At 41.2% G+C, this 24127-nt stretch overlaps 1 protein-coding gene and 1 long non-coding RNA gene across 6 annotated transcripts in view; one reads left to right on the top strand and one right to left on the bottom strand.

Annotated features, from left to right (window-relative positions):
• The window catches only part of UBE2E1 (ubiquitin conjugating enzyme E2 E1), an 87094-nt gene that overhangs the window by 48649 nt on the left and 14318 nt on the right, over window positions 1-24127 (bottom strand). The window lies entirely within an intron of this gene.
• LOC144583478 (uncharacterized) lies at window positions 812-23412 on the top strand. The gene is made up of 2 exons (XR_013537253.1): window positions 812-2190; window positions 22751-23412. It is a non-coding gene; the product is annotated as an uncharacterized LOC144583478 (long non-coding RNA).

The following is a 24127-nucleotide window of genomic DNA, read 5'->3' as shown; positions in this document are numbered from 1 at the left end:
GGGGGGTAAAATCACCAGCTTCTGGGAGTGTTTGGAGGCTTCCCAAACTTCCAAACACTCCCAGAACCTGGCAATTTCGCTGGTGCTGGCCCCGTGCGGAGGGTGGGAGGAGCGTCGCAAGGGTCTGAGTGAGCTTTCCAGGACCCTTGCGAAGCTTCCCCTACCTGGAAGCTGGTGATTTCACCAGCGCTGGCCCCATGGGGGTGGGGGAAGGCTCACCTGGACCCTTGCGACACTCCCCTCCATGGGGCCAGCGGCGACAAAATTGCTGCCTTCGCTCCATAAGACGCACGGACTCCCCCCCCCCACATTTTGGGGGGGAAGTGCATCTTATGGAGCAAAAAATATGGTAATTTAGTAACTCTAGCATCCATACAGTATTTCTCAGCACAACAACTTTCTATTGAGAGATAATTCTCCACAAAAAAGGCTATCTTTTAATGGTTTAAAGCAGTGGTCCCCAACCTTGGGCCTCCAGATGTTATTGGACTACAGTTCCCAGAATCCTTCACCACCACCTCTGCAGGCCAGGATTTCTGGGAGCTGAAGTCCAAGAACACCTGGAGACCCAAGGTTGGAGACCAATGGTTTAAAGCAGTGGTTCTTAACCTTTGTTACTCAGATGTTTTTGAACTGCAACTCCCAGAAACCCCAGCCAGCACAGTTGGTGGTGAAGGCTTCTGGGAGTTGCAGTCCAAAACTCCTGAGTAACCCAAGGTTAAGAACCAGTGGTTTAAAGAATCAAGCTGCTGGACCACACAAATCCTCTTTATCAGGTCAATGGAAAATCAGTTAATTTACAGGTTGGGAGAGAAGTAGAAAAGTTACTTCCACCTGTTGCTTCTGAAGACAACTGGAAATTAAAGTAGCCTATGGAAGAGATACCTTTAAGATCTAGCAACTGGTAAAAGAGGGAACAACTTCTTTTCTTAACCTGAAATGTCTTCTCTGTCTGCACACATATATGCTGCAGATCTAATGGCCATGTCAGCATCTTCACATTATTGTAACAACTATGTGCTGTCAAGTCAATTCTGACTTACAGCAACCTGTGGCGTTCACCCTCGTGCCCCTTGCTTGACCGTCAAGACTCAGAGCACACGAAGGCAAACAATCCCCTCTTTTACACTGCTGTCACCAGGTGATCACTAAATCACCATTACTTCAGGATGATAAAGATTCAGGTTCACACTTCAAAGTTTTTTAAATAGAACTTTTGTTTATTGATTACAGAAATCGTTAGTGATTCATGAATATCTTCTTTAGGTTAATTTATTATTAACAACAATCTTCTATTTGATAATACACTCCTAACTCTAATCACACCTCAGATTTACTCAGACTCCACACTCTAACCACTCTCTCACTCTACTCCTACTCTATCTCTCTCAGGTTCCGCCTCTTATCATTTTTCTTGGCTCCACCTGTCAGCAACGTGAATATGCATGAACAATTAACATAACAAAACATGAACCCTTGACATATTAAAGGGGAACACTACACAACCCTTTTCAGAGTTTCCTAGGTAGTGATTACTTGGAAGAGGCTTACCATTCCATTCTTCTGAAGATGCCTGGGAGTGCATAGCTTGCCCAAAGCTACATAGGCTGACTCTTCTAGGATGCACAGTGGGAAATTGAACTCCTAACCTCTGGCTCACTGAGCTATCAAGCCAGCTCCACACTATTAGCACTTAGATTTTAGCAATTAATTAAAAAAAAATTATAATACTAATAGGACAGCTTTTTTTAAAAAAATCTTAAATGTAACAGGCTCACAAAACTGAAACTGTTGATTGCAATACAAATCTTTGAATAAAAAGCTCTGTTAAAATTGTGCAGTCACTCAGTGAAGCCAACTAAAGCACTCTGTGATATTAAATATGGGCTATGAAGAGTAAAAACATGAAATAAATCAATATCCAAAGATTGATCATTTTTTCATATCATGCTGCCCTCAGATATCAGACTCTTGAAGCCTGCTGGCATAATTACACAGGTATAAATGATGTGCTCAGCCTCAACATTAATCTTTAACTTAACTTTAAGTTAACTTAATTATTGTTCCCTGAGGTTTCAAGGCTCCCTAGAGAACCCCTTTGAACTGGGGAAGCCTTTGGGAAGAAGAGGAGAACTGCCCCACTACTAGTTGGTGATCTTCCTTTCTACACTGGAAATTAGTTTTTTCCAGGTGAGTCATATTTTATGTGTCTGTAGGTGTGGGTATGTCAGGTAGAACAACCAGAGTGGACAATTATGTGATTTTTAGTCCAGAAAATTTAAAAAAAAAAAAACCTCTCATGCCTACCTACGTAGGTGGTATACAGTGCCTGATCAATCCTACTAAGAGTGGAAAACAAACCATAGGCCTCATGTCCACAGTTTGTTTACTATGACTTCCAAAATCTGCATCCTGAATAGTTTGTTCACTACTATGAACAGTGTTGCAGTGGTTAAATTGCAGTATGTAGCCAAAACTTTGCTCACAACCCACGTTCAATCCCAAGTAGCCTTCTATCCTACCAAGGTGAGTAAACAAGAGTACCAAGCTTGTGGGGCGGGGGAGATGTGTAGCCTGCATAATTGAATTATAAACTTTTCAGAAAGTGCTTTAAACGCTATGAGGTAGTATATAAGCAGCACACATTGCTTGGGGGGGCACAGAAGTTCAGGGGCTGTGGTTTAGCCACAAAAATATGATTTTTGCACATCACCTATTGAGATCAAAGACATTTTTCCCTGTTAATTGGTAACTGTATTGAAGTGATTTTGAACCAGTTCATAAATTGACTCAAGTGTAAGAAATTTGTCACTATAATCTCTATAGCTGCTTAAAATGATGACAAAGTGGAGATGAGCAATAGCTTCTCATCACATCGATATCTCTAGCTGAAGCTTCTTAGTATTGCAAAAACATAACAGGACACGGACAGCTAACTATTTCTAATGCACCAATTCCCAGCTTCAGAACTCCAGATGATGCAGGCTCTAATTCTCAGAAGCCTTGAAAAACACCTCAGACTTCTACTGTTTTTTTGTAAAACGTTTTGGTATTACAGTCAAGTTAATCTATAGGACCAAGGTTAACTATACTGTGTAAATTTTAAAGCAAAAGTCCTCCCTTTGGAGAGGGTAACCGAACCCAAAGTCTCTTCTGGAGAAGGCATGCTGAAACTAACATTTTTAATTATCAAAACTAAGAACATTACTCTTTAACATTTTTCCTAGTGATGGTCCAAAAAAGTAACCGATTTAATATTAATGTGTGATTGTAATGCATAGTTTACAAGCCACATTCCTAAATACAACCAAGATAAGCAAACCTGAAGGATACCATGGTTGATGATACTGAAAGTAACTGGTACAGTGGTGCCTCGCTTAACGAGGATAATCTGTTCCAGCGAAATCACTGTAGAACTAAATCCTTGTTAAGTGAAATAAAACCATTGAAACACATTGAAAACCCTTCAATGCGTTCCAAAGCGCTGAAAACTCACCGTCCAGCGAAGATCCTCCATAGGGGTGGCAATTTTTGCTGCCTGTAAAGCGAGGAATCCGCCCTAGAAAACAACAGGGGGCCATTTTGTACACCCAGCGGCCATTTTGAAACCCAACGATCAGCTGTTTTTAGATCATCATAATGCGAAAATCGGTTCCCGAGGCAGGGAACCGATCATCGTGAAGCGGATTTTTCCCATTTAAACCATTGTTTTGTGATCGGAAAAACCTAATCGTAAAGCGATTTCCTCGTTAAGTGAGCCATTCATTAAGCGGGGCACCACTGTAGTTCTAGGACAATCAACAGGTTGACATTCTGTCCATCCATTGCTCAGTGTAAGTCACCTGCCACCATGGTAACAAATTCTGTTTCCGTTCCAAAACCAGGCCTGAATGGAACTAAATAACATATCTTATAGGACTAAGCAATCTATCGTGGTACAGCACCCTCCCCATAGCTTCTGTCAATAAATCCCTGAAGAAAGCACTAACTACCTCAAAGGTCTAAGTATACCCTAGTCCTACAATGCAAGATATACCTAAAGAAGAGAACAGAAATGGGCTGGCTAGCACAAGGCAATAACTGAAATGCCATGCATAGAAGATAACAGAAGTTGTAAGCCCATGTACAGATTACTTATCAAGCCACATACGTAGTATACTGTTAAAAGAATACAGTTAAGGGGGAATGGACGCTGAAAGGACACAAGGAAACACACAGAAAAAAATACCTCTCTTTCACACACAGATATGTGCAATTAATTTATCACTGCTGGATGAGAGTTGAGCACTCTCTGATGTGTTCTTGTGCTATGTGCTCTTGATGCTTCTAGGTCCATAATCACATTTACAGCATTTTAGCAGTGGGCAAGGTGGTAGAACCAACAGGTGGCTTTCTTCTAACCTCTGCCAATAATATAATAAAATTTGTGCCATTAAGCTCATTCTGACTTAGGCTGACCCTTTTTCTAAGCATATAGTACTTAGAAGTGGTTTACCATTCTCTTTTTCTGGGGCATTCTTGGACCATGTACCTAATGGGCTGCTTACTGCAAATCTGCAGCTGAGAGTGTAGGCATGCTCCCATTGAAAGTGGGATAACTGCACCAATTCAGGTGGTAAAGAAGGTAAGAAGTTAGTCTCTTATCATGAACAGAGTTGCTGAGCCAGGAGGAAACAACTTGGCAGCAACAGGAACATTATCAAGAGAAGAGTGGGCCTGAGGACATGTCAAACAGTCCTTGTCCCTACATATTCATCAGACCCTGTCCTCTCCTCAGCCTGCTACACATATTTTTGTTTTTTAAAAACTGTCTCTCACAGAACTTTCTTAAAACATGCATGCAGAATCAAATGTCCGGGACTCCCCAAAGTTAGCCAAATCTGAACAGTCACTAACCTTATTCCTGCTCTGAGAGAAGAAAAATATCCAAACAAAAATGATAAAATAGAAGCCTTGACTACTGTCATAATGAGCCTCCCCAAAGAAGGAAAGTTTTTTTTTACTTGCCAGACATAGTTATGAAATGACTCAGCTGGCCACACTCACTTTTACCCAAAACATACAGACAAGCAGATGAACAGAAAGAGTGTATGCAATAGAAATAAAGGCTAGCCTTGATAAACTTAGGCGGCAGATCCAAAGCTACATGCATGCCCTGTTGCTTCATAGAAGCACGTTTCCAATTCCCATCCCCCAACCATTCTGATTTCAAAAATGCATGAACTGGTACCAATGTAAAAGTAAAAAAGGAAAGCATTGTCTGCACATCAGATTCCTTAGACCAAGTTTGTAATGAAGGAATGCTAACAAAATGAAGTACAAAAGCCTATAAAGAGAGAGCAACACACTGCAACTAGCATGTTAGAATCCACCAGAACTTGATTTCCAAAGCATATGAGATCGCCTCCAAAGACACAAATGTTCTTTGTGGATTTACTAGTGGCCCTGGAGATTGTCCAACTCTGAGGCACAACCAGATACCACTTCTCCAGAACCTACTCGTCCTTTCAGGACCCTATCCTAGCTTGCTGTGATTGGGTTCTTTCTCTAGGAGGGGCAGACCTTTCTTTTCAGTGGGGAAAAAAGGACGGGGAAGAAGATAACGGTTCAAACATGGTTTCTTTATTTCTTTTCACTTCTTGGTTGTTAACATAGAAAGGATCCAAATAACTCAACTCAGGCAGCAACTTGTAACTCTTAACATGTGTTATATTTGAACTCTTTCCTTCTCTCATTTCTTGATCATCCCATGCGGACCTTGTTCTGTTTGAGGCCACATTGGGAAGCTCAAGGCAGCACAGACTGTCCCGCAACAGGGGTGTTTCACCAAATTCCCCTCTAGATACGGAAGGTAGTTGGTGGTACCAATGTACGTCACTTTCTTCCCTATGTCCTGGGACCGAGGCAGCGCTATCATGCTCCGTCCTACTTTGGACTTTAACTTTTCCTTGTCCGTGATATTAGGAGGGTTGGGCAATAAGGCCTCCACCAGTTCTAAGATTTGGGAATTCCCAGGGTAGCTCAATCATTCCATACCTTTTCGGTTCTATTCCTTCAGTCTGTGTACTCTTGTCCTCTCTCTCAATTTCCTGTTCTACCCCCCCTTCTCTCCTCTCCTCCCTCTTTTATAACCTCACCCCACCTCATAAGTTCTAGCTCCTCCCCTCTCCTTGCTTCTCCGGTCTCTGTCAGAAATATCTCCACAGCTCTGTATCTACCAGTCTCTCCTTCTCCTAACTTGATCAACTCTCCCACCGCGCAACCAGCTGTCATCTCCTGTCTGATCTCAGTGGAGGACAGCACACTACACTGCTCTCCTTCACATTTGCGCCATAAAAATATTGTAAGATACATGCTGAAAAAACCATGGCTATTTAATCCAACATTTTATTGCACAGTGGCTAAACGAGTAGCCAATGAGAAGCATGTGAGCAGGACAGGAATGAAACAATACCCTCCATCTAACATTACAGAGCAAATGACATACAGTGGCATATAGCTGTGATATCAAAGTTGATGTAAAACTCTCTAGACAAGTAGTCACTGATGAACCTAACCTCCATAAACTTCAAGTCACCTTGTCAGGCATCATTTCTAGACCTGCCCCCACCCCCATAAACTCTGAATCTGGACTGAAGCTAAAGTCTGATAATATCATGGTCACAAATCAGCTGAAGCTCTTGCATCCACATGTTCTATTCAGGAAGCTGAGATATGTCACATGTATGCTGCAGATCCTAGTCCTGAGCAATTTAAAAAAGAGGTTGCCCCCAAACCATCACTATCTGTCTAATCAGCACCACAGTAATTCAAAGATAGCTCTGCACTTAACCTCCAGTTCTACATACTTGCTTAGTGAACTGACGGCCAATCTCTATGTTATAGACAGCATATGATTAGAAGAGGGAATTCTCTTAAGGCTGAGAATACCTGACTGTCACAATAATAACTTTCCATAAATTAGGTTGCTTTGTTCTATGACTTGTTATCTGGACATAAACATAGACTTCATTTTTCAGTCATGAACATGTGCCTAATAGCTTGAATCACTCACAGATGTCTACTGAATAATGAACTATCAGTAAACTATAGTTTGAATCTGTGAGAAAGTTTCCCTACCTGCTGGAAAGGTAAGAGCACAATACAATACTATAAGGTAGAGAGGCAAGCAGGTGTTGTCTTCTGAATCAGTAAAGTACATACTAGGGATGATACTGAGCAAGTTTAAAGAGGTATGGGACATTCATTTAGTGCAACAAAGGCCTGTCTCACCTGCTCAAATCTCTGTTGTGTTCCAGAACTCTTGAGATCACACCTTTCATTGATTCATTTTGAAGTTTAGAGTAAAAGTTAAAGACCTCAGAAGCCAAGCTACTTTTTACTGACATAATTGACATGATTCCAAAAACAAAACAGAAACATCAAAATCAGGACCCAACACAGCATGTATTCAGCCTTTCAGGCGATTTGAAAAAAGAATATAAATCTCATCAGTAAAGAAATGAAGTGAATCTAAGCATATCACCATTTACTACACACAGTCAACAGGACTACGTTTCATTATACTCCTCTGAAGGCAAGAGCCATAAAAAACTCTTTTCTCCATAAAAGATTTTTAACAACAGCCACAACCAAAGATTTTCAACTCTTTGACATGATTGCCACTGTCCTAGAAACCATCAACATTCCTTTACTTTGTCTGTTCAGCAGAGTAAGCCATCTCCCCCAATCAATGCAAAAAGGTACAGTACATCAAAGCAAAGTACTGCCAATCTGCACATTACCGTCTCACTAGAATCCTGCATTTTCTGTGCCTTCAGAAATGTTAGGATTAAGACTGAGGAATATGGCTAAAAATGCAGGTCAATTATTATATATTTGTCCTATTTGTTATTGTAATAAACAAATGTCAATAAACTTGTTACCATTTCTGATGGCTTCAGCATATAACCTCTGATATCCTGGAAAATGGATGAGCAGGAGCACAAACAGATTTCCACATTTTATTTGTAATATAGCACTGAGCACCAACGTAACACATTAGTTAGGGCATGAGACTGGGACTTGACAGATGCTACTTCTAGTTCCCACTGAACCATGAAAATCACTGTATGACTTTGGGACAGTTGCGCTCTCTCTAAGCCCAATTTAACTCTCAGAGGATTGTTTTTTGTGCAGCTTGCCCAAAGCTACATAAGCTGGCTCTTCTCCCTGGAGACACAATGGCGAATTGAACTGCCACCACCTCCTCCCTTGACCCCTGTCCGGCCTGGCTAATCAAAGCAGCCAGGCCTACAACAACGGAATGGGCCACTGCAATAATTAATGGGTCTTTCCTGGAGGGCCGATTTCCATCTGCCCTCAAGGAGACACTCATTAGGCCCATTAGGAAGAAACCAAGTTTGGCGGCGGACACAATTGGCAATTATAGGCCTGTCGCCAATGTTTCTTTCCTAAGTAAGGTGGTGGAGAGGGTGGTGGCCGATCAGCTTCAGGCACACCTGGACGAAACAGATGCCCTGGATCCGTTTCAGTCGGGCTTCAGGCCGCGCCACGGCACAGAAACGGCATTGGTCGCCCTGTGTGATGACCTACTGAGAGAGGCCGACAGGGGCAACGTGTCCCTGCTGGTCCTCCTCGACATCTCAGCGGCCTTTGATACCATCGACCACGGTATCCTCCTGGGGAGGCTCTCCGAGTTGGGAATTGGGGGCCTTGCACTGGACTGGCTCCGTTCCTTCTTGGAGGACCGTCCCCAGAGAGTTCAGCTTGGGGAGAGCGTCTCGGCCCCGTGGAATCTCAATTGCGGGGTTCCACAGGGGTCGATCATCTCCCCAATGTTGTTTAACATCTATATGAGGCCGCTGGGTGGGGTCATCAGGGGGTGTGGAGCTCGGTGTCATCAGTATGCTGATGATACTCAGCTCTACATCTCATTTCCACCTTCCGCAGGAGATGCCGTTCTGTCCCTCCAGTGCTGCCTGGGGACCGTACTGCAATGGATGCAGGAGAACGGGCTGAGGCTGAACCCGGACAAGACGGAGGTACTAAGGGTGGGCGCCCCCACAGTCGGGAGCTTGGGAAACTCCCTCTCTTTTTTTGGGGGGTGACCCTTCCTGCTAAGGATGGGGTCCGCAGCTTGGGGATCCATCTGGACCCGGCGCTCACTATGGAATCCCAGGTGGCGTCGGTGGTCCGAACCGCCTTCTACCATCTTAGGCGGGTAGCCCAGCTGCGGCCCTATCTCGATGTTGGGGCGCTCACCACTTTGGTGCATGCGCTCGTAATCTCAAGATTAGACTACTGTAATGCGCTCTACGTGGGGCTCCCTTTGAGGCTGTTGCGGAAACTTCAGGTGGTGCAGAATGCGGCGGCCAGACTCCTCAGCAGGGTGAAAAAATTCCAACACATCTCACCCACTCTGGCCGCATTGCATTGGCTGCCCATCAGATTCCGCATCGACTTCAAAGTGTTGACGCTTACGTACAAAGCCCTAAACGGTTTAGGGCCTCGATACTTGGCGGAACGCCTTCTACCACCAAGATCTACCCGTGTCACTCGCGCGAGCCAGGAGGTGAGGCTGAGGAGCCTAACGCCGAGGGAGGCCCGGAAGGAAAAGACAAGAAATCGGGCCTTCTCGGCGGTGGCTCCTCGCCTCTGGAACAACCTTCCCCCTGATATTCGCGCGGCCCCCTCGCTCGGTATTTTCAAAAAGCAATTAAAAACATTGATGTTTCGGCAGGCCTTCCCTCCTAGTTAATTCCTGATCCCCTTCTCTTTTCTTTCCTAATGTTTTAACCCAATGGTTGAAAGTTTTCTATTATGTAACTCTTTTGTTTTTATAGTGTTATCCCATGTTGGAAGCCGCCTAGAGTGGTCTATCGACTAGATAGGCGGGATATAAATAAAATAAATAAATAAATAAATAAACAACCTCTGGCTTAAATTAATTGGTGGCTGGATAACTCAGGTTTAGGTATCTGGCTGTGGAGCCAGAAGTTGGGAGTTCAATTCCCCACTGTGTCTCCTGCAAGAAGAGTCAGCTTATGTAGCTTTGGGCAAGTTGCACAGTTCCAGAGCGCCTCCAGAAGAAAGGAATGGTAAACCATGTATTCTCTATTTTGGAAACCCTGGAAAGGGTTGCCATGAGTCAGAATTGACTTGATGACGCACAAATATTATAATTAAATGTAATTATTAAAAGAAACAAACCAGATCTGGGAGTTCACATACTGTAAGGACTGCTGTTTCCCAGTCTGCTAAAAGGGAATTGGCTATTTGGTAACTTCCGACTCTTCAGAGCATACTACCATACACTAGAGATATTACTTTAATTAATGTGTTTTATTATTGCAAAATCATGCAAGATTGAAATTAATTTAAAACATAAAAATAATTAAGGTAAAAGATACAAACAATATTACCCAAAATAGCACATAAAATGAATCATATTGCAACTGCAACCAACTGTAAGTAGCAACATGGTATAGAGGACTGCATATAAAACTAGGAAAGAGCAAATGTCCCCTTAGTTTTCTGATTTAATTAATTTCTCTGTTAAATGTATATCTTGTCTTTCTTTCAAGGAGCTCTGTGCTCCTCACAGCAACCTTGTATGGCAAGTCAGGGTGAGAAAAAGCTGTCTGGCACAAAATCATACAATGTGTTTCAGGGCTTACTGGAGATTTGCACCTAGATCTCAGTATCTCCAGTGCTTCAGAGTGACCCAGAAATGAACTGATTTGGTTTTCCCCAAATCAGAAAAAAGGGCTTCATTGGCTTGGGAAACAAAGACAACTCCTCTATGCCAGATCACCTTCCCCAATCCCACTTTTCCTGTTATGTTTCCAGCACCCAGGGTAACAGTGGTTAAATCAGTGATGGATGAGAAGTGAAGAGAGGGCCAGCCTTCCACCTACTGACCAAAAGGACAGTTGTCCCTGGGACTTCAGTATTCCCATAAACTGAGGGAGCCAGGAACCTTATCTGCAGTTTGAACTGAAACAGAGAAAGGTTTGTGGCTGGTTCTCTCGTAAAGCTCCTTTGAAGAATTAGAAGTTCAAGTGACCTCTGATAGGAACATGTATAACACTCAAATGATAAAAGAAAAAATAATGCAGACATGCACACTAAGGTTTCTAAGTTTGAGAAAGGCATGGGAATAGCACATATTATAAAGTTTCAACGACATGACTCAAAAGGCAGAATAAAATCAAACATCCAGGTGAAAAGCTTAAAAAGAGAATCTTCCCCCAATAGGCAGTAGTCCCTTCCCTTCCATGTATTATTTATGCACACTAAATAATTATCAAAGGGGGAGGAAAAACAACTATACCCAAAGGTAAAAACAAATAACTGATTCTGCATGTAGCTGTTTTGGAAAACTCCTGAAGCAAAAGAATTTAAAAAAATGTGGAGACTGAAGCTTATTTGTAAAGCATGTACTTGAGATGTGCAGTGTATCAGTTTGGTCCCTAACTACCATCTCAAGTAGTTCAGCTTGCAGGGTTGGGAAAGACTTCTGCCTAGGGGGGAACCATTAAAGCTAACCAAATACTGTAAAGTAGGTCACTGTAGAGAGCAATATGCTAGATGCAGAGTTTTCAGATATTACTTTTCTGTAACACATTGAATTTGGGTTTTGTTTTTGTGATGGGGGGAAGCATGTGGGTTAGATTTTTTTTTTCTTAAGCTCTGGTTAGATCTTCTGAACCAGAATGGGACACTCTCATGTTATAACTTGTACAATAGAGAAATGCATTAAGATGCATCAGAGTTCAAAACTCTTTCATAGCACATTTCAGCTTTAAGTGTCCCTAATACCCCACATACTGCCTTGCCAGTTTTGTTATTTAGGGATGGTTGGAGGCATTGACTGGCTGGATAGCTCAGTGGTTTAGGTATCTGGTTGCAGAGCCAGAGATTGGGAGGTCATTTCTCCACCGTGCCTCCTGGAAGTACAGCCAGCCCATGTAGCTTTGGGCAAGCTGCACAGTCCCAGGATGCCTCCAGAAGAAGGGAGTGGTAAACCACTTCTGAGTATTCTCTACTTGGAAACCCCTGAAAAGGGTCACCAGAAGTCAGAATTGACTTGTCAGCAAAAGATTATTATAAAGGCAGGCAGGCTGAAAAGATCAAAGGCCAAAAAATGCAAAAGATCTCCATAGCAAGCCATGCTACATGTGTCTACTGGCTGCAGAAGTCACTATACGTTGAGTGCCTTTCACAGACTGTATGCTTGATTTAACAGCAAATCCACATTTTAAGTAAAGGCTAAAGGATAATATCTTCTCAGTATATAATATTATAAGACAATTCAGCATTGACATGATTGAGCAACTGGAGTGTTATACCTGGATTTGGTAAACTGGAATTGAAATCCTTCTTCAGACATGAAACCAACTGGATAACACCAGACATATTACTCTCATTTATGACTAGGAGACTAGAATATGCCATATATGACAAGCTCTCTGGAAGAAATGCTGAAGATAAATGTGAAAAACCCCTTAGATCTCCTAGAAAAAACAGTCATGAGAGTTGCATCATCTCTGGGTTGTTTTTAGGTACTCTCAGAGATTGTCAGTGCCAGTTGTTACACCTGGCAACCACTGCTTCCTGTCACTCCTTCATATGCCTCCATGAAACCTGAATGGTTTAAATCATGGTTTGACATGGGATTTTGTTATCTGTGAATCAACAAAGAACAATGAATACACGTAAGTTATAACAAGGCATCCTCAAGCCATATGCCACCAATGCACCTAGCTATGTAAGAGATACCATAGACTTTCTAAGAAAACTTCAGTCCACACACAACCTCCCTGATAACACCATCCTGGCTACAATGGATGCAGAAGCACTCTACGCTACCCTGTTTCCCCAAAAATAAGACAGGGTTTTTGCTCCAAAAACGCATTAGGGCTTATTTTCAGGGGATGTTTTATTTTTGTCATGTACAACCATCTACATTTATTCAAATACAGTCATGTCATCTATGTTATCTTCTGGTCGCTGCACAATGGTGGAGGGTGGAGTTTCACTTAACTAGGGCTTATTTTTGGAGTAGGACTTATATTACGAGCATCCTGAAAAATCATACTAGGGCTTATTTTCAGGTTAGGTCTTATTTTCGGGGAAACAAGGTAACATCTCACACAGAGATGGACTACATGCTATCACAAATACCATTCAAAACAAGGAAGAAATCCATAAAATCACTATCCTCCGTAACTTTGTAGTCACGCACAACTATTTCATCTTCCATAATAAAACCTACCTCCAGATCAATAGAAAACTGTGATGGGTACTCACATAACCTCACAATATGAAAATGTATTCATGGCTGACTCAGAACAATGCTTTCTTAACTGTTACACCCAAAAACCACTCCTCTATTTGAGGTACACTGATGGCATTTTCTTATCTAGATCCATGGAAAGGATTCCCTAGAGAAATTGCACCAAGATTTCAATAACTTTCATCTGAACATCAACCTCATCCTGGAACAATCTACACAACAGATGCCTTTTCTAGACACCGCTGTAAAACTACAACATGGACATCTTAGCACCACAGCACCAAAAAGTCACCAATCAGTATACCTATTTGCATACTTCCAGCTTTCATCCTGACTACACAACAAAATCCACTGTTTACAGCCAAGCCATCAGATACAATTGCATCTGTTTGGACCCACAAGATAAGAGACTCCAAACAGGGATATATAAAATGCATTCCTCAGACTACAATACCCACCCAATATGATTAAGGAAGAAATTAACAAAGCAAGATGGATACCAAGAAGTAAATTATCGTGGGACAGACTCAGAAGAAGAAATGACCAAACACCACTAGTTGTCATTTCCTGTCCACAACTGAGACCACTCACATGCATCATAAGAGATCTCCAACCCATCTTTTACAAGAACACTTTACTTTCCCAAGACCTATACTGTACTTGCTTACAGACAGCACCCCCAATCATAAACATCTATTAACACACAATGAACCACACAACACTGATACAGGCATGGGGACTAAACCCTGCTATAAACCCAGATGCCTGCTCTGCTTCCACATTTACTTTTGCAAAACAATTACAGGACTTAACAATGTCACACACAACATCAAGGTTACTTTTACCTGTTCCACTACCAATGTTATTTATGCTATTTTTTGCCAACAATGCCTACATTGGACAAATAGGATAATCTCTACACAAAATAATTAATGGACACAAATTAGACATCAGGAATGGCAATACGCAGAAACCTGTTCCACATCATTTTAATTTACCTGGACACTTTGAACAAGATCTGAAAGTTGCCAATGTGAGGGGGAAAAGAAAGTATAGAACAGGAATCCAGAGAGAGAGAGACAGACAGCTGAGATAATATATATACAGTGGACCCTCGACTTACAGACGGCTCGACTTAAAGACTTTTCGAGTTACAGACTTCTCTGGTCACAAAATTTAGATTAGACTTGCAGCCAGAGAATCGACCTACAGACCAGAAAAAAACCAAAATGGAACAAAAATAGAACAAAAACGGCCGGTTATGGGATTAATCGGTTTTCAATACATTGTAGATCAATGGAGACTCAACCTACAAACTTTTCAACCTGCAGCCACCGTTCCAATACGGATTAATTCTGTAAGTAGAGGGTCCACTTATACTGTACATGTTGAACACCCATCTCAATGGACTCAATATTAGACAAGGCTTCTTAGGGCACTACCAATATAAAACACTACAGTAATTGGACTGTATCTGCTTTAACTCTCAAATATATCCCCATGCTTACCAGATCCACCTTAAAGGATTCAAAGGTAACCAGACAGTGTTAACTCATTACCACATTGTTCTTGCTGTTATCTATTGCCTGTGGTAATTCACCCACCATTGTTGCTATATACTGTATTAAACATTCTTAAAAGGAACTGAATATCAAACAGAAGTCATAATTATCATTACCAGCTGTAAAAATGGCAGTCTCTCTGGTATAATGAACAATAATCTTGTTTCTTCTATTGTTACTCTATGCCAGGGGTTCCTACCTTTTACAGAGAAAAGATGTGAATATCAAACGGTCATCATCCCAATGTGATACCGACTCATACAATCTGCAACTTTCTAACCACCTAACCCGTCTCTATATTTTTATGCCATGTATAAATATATATATATATAATTTGCCATGTTATCCTACACTTATTTCTGAGGAAGAGAATTTTATCCACGAAAGCTCACATTAAAATATGAGTCTTTAAGGTGCCACAATGTTTTTGTCCTTTTTATTTATTTTCTTATTTTTTATTTTTCTTTTGGTTTTGCCTATGTTTGCACAGACTAAAATAGCTGCCTCTTCTGAAACAAGACATGAATGTGCAAATCATTAAGTCAGAAGGAAAGAGCAAATTTTCTTTGAAAACTTCAAAAAGGAATATCCTTTAAACATGCTTAAATACAATAAGCTAGGAAGCTTTCAGGGATGAAGTTGGAGCTTGTGATACATGCTGATATGTAAAAAACCAGATAATTACAGGGTGAGGTGAGGCCTATCAGCTTTTTCACAAGGATTCAAACCTTTAAGTTAAGATACTATTCTACTTGGGAACATCCTCATTATATCTATTTAAACTGTATATTTATGCTTCCAAAAGGAGGGGTGTGTGAAATATAGAGCAGACCTGAACTACATAATAGTTCAGAGCAAATACATTTGCCAAAAAGTGTAGCATAGCATTTGTAACATTTATTTTTCAGGCCCACTTCAGGCATATGACAAATATCCAGAGGTTAAATGGAGAAACCATAATGTTTTTCGGGAGATAAATGTCAAGATGCTCTATGAGAAAATACAGATCTGCAAAGCAGGATGCTTTCCATTTATACGTACATACAAGCAGCCCAAAACCTTGCAGCGAAGAAGCTTTGCACAAGCCTGTAGTGACTTCAGCTTTGTGACAGGAAAAAATGGTGGCTCTGTGCCAAAACAGGAGAAAATGCCTTCAAGCAGTGCAAGCGGGGACAATGTTGAAGGAAACTGTCTCAAACAAACAAACAAAAAAGGAAAACACACTGTACCTTTGAAGGCCCATTAGAACTGTAGACCTAAATGCTATATTTATATACACTGGCCACCGATTTTATTTTACTGACACACACAATCAACACACAAAACAAGAACTAAATCAAGTAAGTTAAAAATGTCCCCCCTTCTCCTTCCCCCTCTCACACACAGCTGCCTTCAGACATACATGCAGAATCATTAATGAAGTATTAATTACCCACTTTTCACATGTATCCAAGGCTACTAATAGAAATGCAGAGGACCAAAAATATGTCTCTGTCACTCTCCCTTAGGAATTCAAAGGGCCTGGGACCAGATGGAAATAGCCAAGAAGCTCAAGATTCTCTCTAAATTATAATAGTAAGTACATATACTTGCTATTAATCTTAAACTGAATGTGATTCATATACAATTCAATTCAGCAGAGTTTCAAAATCAGACATAAGAACCCCAAGCTGAACTCTAAGGTTTTAACTCTTGTAGCATATTAAAACTGATGTTATTTAAATCCTAAACTTAACAAAACGTGAACAAGGAAACCAAGCTAAGAGTACAGAGCAATTAAAAGGATAGTTTATTATACTCATAAGCATCTAAGATAAAAGTATTAAAGATAGCAAGATACATTATCACATGACAGCAGTAATATCTGATAACCTTGTCAGAAAATAACTAGATACTGAAATATGTTTTAACAACAGCTGAGGAAGTGAAAAAATTATGTATTTTTAATCCGACAGATATTGCAGATATCAGAACAGTAAACAAAGCTTTAAATAGATTGTATATATATATATATATATACACCTACCTTTTTAATCTAAGAATATTGGGATAAGGTATATAGTTTTCCCAAATGTACAATAACCAACAAAAGAAGTCTTTGAGTTCTGAAAGCCTGGCAGAAAAGGCATGAGAGAAGCTGAGAATGCTTCTCATGCATGGTAAGAACATGTTTGCCCAGCAGCTGCTCAGTTTGTTGTAAATGCTACACAGACAAGAAAAGTGGGGTGTGTCGCTAGATGAGGCAGGTAGATTCCTCCTGGAATGCTGTGCAGTGAAAGCATGAAGTCACACCTACAGGTTGCACAGCAATCCTACAGTCGTCCAGGTGAACCAGAGGAAGTAGTGCAAGCTGGATCCCAAGGCAGACATGAAGCACAAGGACCAAGCAATCTGTATGCATGTTCCAAAATAAGCCCTGCATGAATGTGCTTAAGGTACATATCCCTTTCAAGAAACCTGTTTTAACTCTATTAACATCAGCAGGAACTTTGGGGGCAGAAGAGCAGACCTTCCGAAATTGCAGTATCCACACCCATTGTCAACCTCCAACTGTAAAATCCAGTGACATACCATGCAATGGAGGATAAAACAACCCTTCTTCTTCTTGAGCCCATGAGGTCTGGAAATAGGTACTGTACAGGGATTGAGCCATCCAAGGCAGACAGTTCACAAAGTAGCACATGAGGCACCCATGGGGCCACATACATCAGATATAATACATGTGAATTACAAGATATCAGCAAGGAAACAGCACTTTTTCTAGCGGTTACTGCACTTCACCAGTAAGACCTTCATATTAGTAAATGAGGTTATGGAGACAGGGACAATACATAATTATAGTTTTGAATTTCAATTTTTTTCAGCAGCAGGCACCCCTGAATTTTGTTTGCACTGGCTATCAAACACTTTGTTCTGTCTTCCAACCTGTCATGTCTCTACTGTGTTCCTTTGCTTTCTGGAACAGACATACCACGCTTCTTCTTGCATATATATGGGTCCTAACAAACATGTTTAAGCTACTGATGAATAAGACAAAACAACAAGAATCTGAAATGTTCAAGAAGCCAGGGAACAGAGATTAGGATTTAGCTCAAGTCTGACTTTGAACACAGCCAATTCACTGGCAGGCTCACAATAGGAAAATTGGGGGGGGGGGGGGGAGAAACCCTCTCATCACGTACAGTCTGACCACAAACCGAAAGTGCAACCCAGAGACACAAATAACTAAAGAAAGCAAACATATGTCTTTCATGAGTAAGTCCTGGAGTCTGAAGCGACAAAACTACAAGTTTGTGTAGAGCAGGGCTTGTCCTAGGTGTTCTTAAACCAAGGTAAAAGGAACATTTGCACTGAAAGACATAGTTAAAGCATTTGCAATTCTGAAGCAAAGCTGCAAATCTAGGGTCAGTGAAAAGGTGAGGTTATCATAAGAACAGGCCCAGTAAGAAACTGAGTCACTCTCAACCAGCTACCAACAGCTCTAAAACTCCATGCCAATTGGCAAGAAGTGGAAGTACATGGGTAACAAGTACTGCCAACTCCACAATGACTATAGCAGAAGAAACAACTAGCTTGGGTGAGAATCCATGAAGTGCAAGGTATTAACATAGTAAGATCTGTTCTCAATCATCCCAGAGTGCAGGAGAAGTAATAACAGGTTCAAATTATAGGAAGCTAGATTTTGGGTGAATAACAGGGAAAACTTCCTAAGTGTTAGAGCAGTACAACAATGGAACCAATTATCTTGAGAGATGGTGAACACTCCAATGCTAGAGACATTCCAGAGAAAATTAAAAACCATCTGTCCAAGACACTTTGATTCAGATTCCTGCACTGAACAGGGAGTTGGACTTGATAACCTTATAGGCTCCCCCCCAACTCAATTATTCAATGATTCTATAAAAATTAAATGGAAATACTGACCCACTGTAATATAGCCCAACTTCACTGACCAAGATACAGTTATTCCCATCTACAAAGCAAGCCACCTGAAAAAATACCAGATATTTTTCTGTCTTTCTGTTTTGACTATGTTAGCCTGCAGAAGCATTTGGCATAAGCACCAATGCTAATCAAAAGAAAGAACAGTTAAAATGTGAGTGTTCTAAACACTGAATATACACCTGGGGTAAAATTAATAACCAATTTACACATTGGGAAAACAACAGATGTTCACACTTGATCTCTCTTTCTCTCTCTCTTACACACACACACACACACAAACACTTTTCTTTATTTGGATAAGAACCCTCTCATTAAATGACCCTTGGTAGATCTCTATAATATCTATATAATTACTTTTTATGGGCACATTCATTTTAGCATCCTTTCAAATGATCTTCTACAGCTAAGCGTTATTGTAATTAAACCTTACTGCCTTTTTTTTAATATTACAAAGCATTTTGTTCTGGCTGCATCAAACAAAATGGGGGGTTCTATACAATAGCCTCCTCTGAATGAAACTCAATGTACATCACATATTTTTTCATGTGTATGTTGATGTAACAAGTAGCTTCACTCTTCCCCTCAAAACAGCTGCAAAATTTTAAATCCCATACTGTGAAATAATTTTGTGTACACATTTGTTTCTATGACCCTCAAATTCACCTCAATTCCAGCCATAACATGAATCTCTGCCTAAAATGCTTTCATATCATAGCAATGCTTTCTCCTTCAATAACATAGTGAGTTAAGGAAGAAAAGTATCTCCAGCAGAACAGATTTTTTACTTACTTGAGATCAGCATTTAGAACAATTTTTCTGCAGGACATTTCAATAAGGACTGAAAACGAAGGAGTATAGGCATATACCGTACTTTCCGCATCAAAAAGAGCGGAGATATGTAAGAGATATTCTGGTGCACCTTTGCAACTCAAGTGCACAGCAATGTGTGGCCTGTTGGCAGCTTTCTTTCCTTGCTCCAGGGACGACACTCTGAGTGACCTTCTATTTCTTTGCAATCTGGAGAACAGCATATCATTTTTTCACCCTCTACAAAGCACCGCTTGGTTACCTTCCCTTGCTTTAAGGCAAGGAGTTAAGCAGTCCACTACTGTTCTTCTGCGATGAGGAGACAGCCAAGCAAGTATGAAAAAGAAAGTGCAGAAAGTGGAAAGGAAGGGGATAAAATAAAGAGGAAACATGTTCTCTGTAACAATTGTGTGCATAAACCATGTGCAATTAGGTGGTAAAACTTCCATTTAACCTGATATGTTCACTGGAACTGTCAAACATGGCTCTTCTTCAAAGATGTAAACACATGCTTTTTAAAGAGAATTCCTCAAAGGGTAATAAAAAGCAGCTTCAAGGAGAAAGTGTGGTATTATGTTTGGGAAAATGGAGCAGGAAAAGAATTAAGCGCTCCTCCCCATATCTACTCAGAACAAACTGGAATACCCCTACTGCTTTTGCATTGAGAGAAAGAGTTGGGAGATTAATCAGAGATATGCAGTGCAAGGTGAAGTTTGGCCCTTGAAAGGCTGCACTCCTAAACCATGCAGTGTTCTTTTTATAGCACTGCTGTAAGAATTGCCTGCTCTTTATTTATTTATTACACTTTTAGAGTGCCCAATAACCTAAGTTCTCTGCTTAGTTGTTCTTCCTTGCAGAGTCTTCAAATGGGAAATTTAAAAAAAAACAATAATAAAGACTGACATTCCAGTGACCAAGACTCTATGCACAGTCTGATTCTAAACCGATAAAGGTATCTATATACTCTTCTATGTACTATCTTTAGCAAGTTACCTGGGACCCATAAAAGATAACCTACTAAACAGTTCCCACTCACAGTATTCAGTGGTGCCTCGCTAGACAGTTACCCCGCATGACAGTTTTTTCGCTAAACATTGACTTTTTGCGATCGCTATAGCAATTCGCAAAACAGTGATTCCTATGGGGGAATTCCGCTGGACAATGTTTGGCCCCTACTTCGCAAACCGATTTTCGCTAGACAACTATTTTGACAGCTCCCTCCGCGCTCGCAAAACGGGTGTTTTCGGGACCTAAGCTTCACAAGACAGCTATTTAAACAGCTGATCGACGCGGTTCGCAAAGCGGCTTTCCTATGACCGATCTTCGCTAGACAACGACGATTCTTCCCCATTGGAATGCATTAAACAGGTTTCAATGCATTCCAATGGGGAAATGCTTTTTGCTAGACGATGTTTTTGCTAAACAGCGATTTCAGTGGAACGGATTGTCATCGTTTAGCGAGGCACCACTGTAAATTTTTCTTGTTCACACAGTTCCAATTTTTTGCTACCTTCTACACAACACTTTAGGCACACTGTATAACAATACAATCCTGTTTATTAAAATACCCGAGGAAACATTCCAAGCTTTTAGATAAGCCATGTTAGGTAAACAAAAGAAGTGTTTACATATGAGTAGACTGACATAAGGCTATATACCATAGATAATGTTTTCTATTGTATCAAACACTCTGCATAGATGAAGCCAGGTAAGAAATACCCATACAGCCTGTAAGGGTAATTAAAGCATGTTGTGGGTCACAAAGATAAATAATAAATTAAGTGATATGTGAAAATTTCACACTTCAGTTCTCTGCCAAACAGTTCCCAATATATCATTTTCATATTTAGCTGACAAGACTGCATGGCTCTCAGTTCAGCAGGGAATAACTGTTCAAGAGTATATGAGTGAGAGACAAATGAAGTAGTACCCTGCCACTGCCTCTGATTTTTAGACAGGAACCAATTAACAATTTGCTGCTTTAAACAGTTGTGAATTCCCAGAAATGTTAGCCAGTAGTAGTCCACCTTGTTTGTTTATTCTTATTTAAAGCAAAAAGCAAAGTGTGCTGCTTATATATCGCCCCATAGTGCTTCAAGCACTCTCTGGGCGGTTTACAAGTTAGTTATGCAGGCTACACATTGTCCATCCCCCCCACCCAGCGAGCTGGGTACTCATTTTACTGACCTTGGAAGGATAGAAGGCTGAGTCAACCTTGAGCCGGCTGCCTGGGATTGAACCTCAGCTCATGAGCAGAGTTTTAGCTGCAGTACAGCAGTTTAACCACTGTGCCATGAGACTGCTGTTATCTGCTGTCACGTTACTTCCAATATTTGGCAACTCTAACAGAGTTTTCCAGATGAGCGAGATGTTTAAGTAATAGCTTACCATTGCTTTCCCACAGTGAGTTCACCACTGTGACTTGTGCAATTTCAGTTACTCTGGACTAACATCCCAACAGCATCTTGACCAGTGCTCTCTTCCTTTCTACTTTACTTCACAACAACCTTGTAAAGTAAATCAGAGACTGAAGAGACTGAATGGCATGCAAAAACAGATCACTGAGTTTTATGGCTCAGTGAGGACTGGCATCTAGATCAACTAAGATCTAGTTGAACATTTTCTCTATCATGCCACACAGGCTTTCAAAGTTGGCTTACATTAAATCTGAGGAAATGCTGCCTTACATTAACTTGTAAGTCCTGCTGGCTATCTCTTCCGTCAGCAATTTTCTAAGGCAGCCTTCCCCAAATGCATTGCCCTTATACCTGGTGGGCCTCAATTCCCATCACCTGGCCAGCATTTACACTGGCCATGCTGCCTGGAGATGGTGCGAGAAGGAGTCTCAACACATTGGGGAGGGGGCAGCTTGGGTACGATTGTTCCAGGTTTCTTTTGTTTGACAAGATGCCAACAGCACGGACCTGAACTCTGCAAAACACAGGTACAGCCCCTGCTCCCTGAAGGTGAAATACAGTCTCTAAAACATTTTGGTAGAGAAAGATGGAGCTTTATCTCAGACTTCTAGATCTCATGGTTGCATGGCGGATTAAGGTGTTAGTAACAATGGTACAGATCAGGAAAGGGGGTAAATTTCTTAAAAGAGAAACTACATTCTTTCAATTTTTTACATCAGGTAACTTCCAAGTTGATATACCAACTGGACCATTCAAGTATGAATCAGAGAAGAACTTGACCGTGTCAACAATCAACAAAGTCTCCTCTCGCACAACTGGACAGTAATAGCAGCTCAGTTTTATTACATGTCTTTCTGGGTCAAAAACTCTTGGAAAACTAAAGGAGAAAAAGTAAGCATCCTTCTGAATTTACTTTAATTCTGGGATTAAATTATTGTAAAATAAATACAAGGCTAACAATTCATAGTCTAGTTAATTGCATGCAACAAATCCTTGGCACCTACCTAAAGCCCTAAAGCATGTTTTCCAAGCATAGCCAGTACTGAACATGCTGTCTGCTCCCCTTTACTGTTATCAGCCAGAAAACTGTACAGCATATGCTTGAAAATGACCAAGTGAGTAAATGGCATTATACGGTTTCCAAACTCAACAAGTTACATTACTGAGGTTTCCAAACAAACACACACACACACTGCACATCAGAGAGAACAAAAAAACCTACTATGCAATGTATATTTTTATTTATTCATTCATTCATTCATTTATTTGATTTATACCCCGCCTATCTGGTCTACTCGACCACTCTAGGTGGCTTCCAGTATAGGATAAAACAATAAAACACAAGAACATTACATAATCATTTGATACAGTTACAATAAAATAGAATGAGAATAAAATAAGAAAGAACAGAAAAGAAATCAGGTATTAACTGGAGGGAAGGCCTGGATGTACAACCATGTTTTTAATTGGGTTTTAAAGATTCCCAGCGTAGGGGCCGCACGAATTTCTGAAGGGAGGTTGTTCCAGAGGCGAGGAGCCACCGCCGAGAAGGCCCGGTTTCGTGTCTTTTCCTTCCGGGCCTCTCTCAGTGTCAGGCTCCTCAGCCTCACCTCCTGACTCGTGCGAGTGATCCGGGTAGACCTTGGTGGGAGCAGGCGTTCCGCCAAATATCGAGGTCCTAAACTGTTTAGGGCCTTGTAAGTAAGCATTAAGACTTTGAAGTCGACGCAGAAACGAATGGGCAGCCAATGCAATGCAGCCAGAGTTGGAGAAATACGTTGATATTTTCTCACTCCAGTGAGGAGTCTGGCCGCCGCATTCTGCACCACCTGAAGTTTCCGCATCAGCCCCAAAGGCAGCCCCACGTAAAGCGCGTTACAGTGCTCTAATCTTGAGATTACGAGCGCATGCACCAAGGTAGTGAGTGCCCCCGTGTTGAGATAGGTGTCGAGGTGGGCGATCCGCCAGAGGTGGAAAAAGGCGGTGCGGACTACCGACGCCACCTGCGTTTCCATGGTGAGTGTCGGGTCTAGATGTACGCCCAGGCTGCAGACGCCACTCTTCCTGGCCAGGGTCACCCCTCCCCAAATGTGAGA

Source organism: Pogona vitticeps, chromosome 6 (assembly GCF_051106095.1).
Source record: "Pogona vitticeps strain Pit_001003342236 chromosome 6, PviZW2.1, whole genome shotgun sequence".
NCBI classification, from domain to species: domain Eukaryota; kingdom Metazoa; phylum Chordata; class Lepidosauria; order Squamata; family Agamidae; genus Pogona; species Pogona vitticeps.
Note: the sequence above shows the minus strand (reverse complement) of the source record. Positions and strands in the feature narration are given on the sequence as shown.